Source organism: Astatotilapia calliptera, chromosome 10 (assembly GCF_964374335.1).
Source record: "Astatotilapia calliptera chromosome 10, fAstCal68.1, whole genome shotgun sequence".
NCBI lineage: Eukaryota > Metazoa > Chordata > Actinopteri > Cichliformes > Cichlidae > Astatotilapia > Astatotilapia calliptera.
The window spans coordinates 12,777,364-12,779,182 of NC_137431.1; positions in this window are offsets into that span (position 1 = coordinate 12,777,364).

The following is a 1,819-nucleotide window of genomic DNA, read 5'->3' on the forward strand; positions in this document are numbered from 1 at the left end:
CAGGGTGGGAATCATAAAAAAAAATACAACTGCAAAACTTTTTAAATTATTGCATTTGGTGTGTGTGTGTTTCAATAAATGGAGTCACAGGCATATCTGTGTAGCACAAGTGATTTCCTGAGCTAGGCGACAGTGCCCCCTGCTGGATTATAGAGTCACTGCAGCTGAAAATAATGAGTCAGGCTGCTGTAAGTTGAATAAATATGATTTATGTGGGGAAAACACAAATCTAGGCTGCAATTTTTGGCTTCTGCTGTAAAAATTTGGGAACAACTTTCATGATAAATGAGCCTCTGTGGCTGTTTGTGTGAGCTGTTTATTGTCTGAGGGAGATGATCTATTGGTTTGATAGCCAGCAGCGTGTTTCATCTGCTGCACCAATCATTCCACCTGGCAAAACATTACAAACCTTTAAAACACAGGGTCATAGATAAGATGAAATCTGGGGCAGAGGTGAGCAGAGCAGGAACCGCACAAAGGACCAGGAGCAGATTACATCAGGGTGTTTCCTCTGATGCCTGCTGGGATTACAAAGTTCACGTTCAAACAGTGTGTTGACAGAAGGAAAATTGCAATATTTATCCTGGGTCTACATGGCTGGCTTTTACAGTTCCAAAAACATTAAAGGGATATTTAGACTAAGCGGTCTGTAGACAGGGTGTACATGTGTTTATTTTCATTTTTCACTGATCCACACAATTTAAAAAACTATAACAAAACCTGTCAACAGGAAGACCTCGTGCCTCTGACAGAAAGAAACAACTTTATTTGTACTTTTCAAAACAGAGAGTTACAAAATGCTTCACAGTTTGAATAAAAGCCACACATTCAAGATAAACATCCACATTCCACCAGACAGACACATTATCAACTTTACGATCAGACATTCAATCCAACATACACACAAATAGCGACACAATGGCCCAAAATAAAGGGGAAAAGATTAAGGAAAGGCTAAGCAATAAAATCAGAGCTGGGGACAGCTAGGAGACCCTGGTTAGAGGATGGGAGAGGCCGGCGTTGTGCCAAAAACTGATCGTCTGCCAAAAAGTGATTCCGGGCATTTGCCAGAAAATTACTGCAGGAATTGAAACTGTTATAAAGGACTTGTTGGCCTGTAATCTGTCATCTCTCATATCGCTCATGAATAACATGAAGTCATTTTGAGCCAGAAAAAACATTCACAAGGTAAAAGCTGTTGTTGGCAAAGTGACTTTCATATATTCTTTATTTATTTATTGGGATATAAGGTCTCAGTGACATTAAAAATGTGTTTTTCAAGAGAGATCAGGCCGAGAGGGCAGCAAAAATTGTGACAAATATAACTTCCAAGAAGGTCCCAGAAGCTCTGTCCATGTACAGCGTTTTATGTTAACATAAAACTGGAAGCCAGTGAACGGATGCAGGAACAGCTGTGACTATGGGCATGTGAAAAGTGAGTTACAATAATCAAGGCGGGAGAAAAATGTAACGTGCGCGCAGTCACAGTTGAGCAGTGCACCTAATCTGTTTAATGAGTCCACACTGCAACCAAGTGCTGTTGAAGTGTTACATTAGGGGGATAAACTTAGTGAAAGCAAACTAATTAAGCATTGAGAAACTCTATGGAGCCAAGGAACAAGCAGTGAGCCTTATTAGTGTCTTTCTCAATTTGGTACTCTGATTAAATGGCTCCCTTTGTTGCCGTGTAACACTTACACACAGCACTGAAAAATACAAAAGCGGATCCAGCACCTCAAATTCAGGTTTCCTCCTCTTATTTTACAAAATAAATCATTATTTGCTGATGTCAAAGACAAAAAAACAAAACACGATTAGG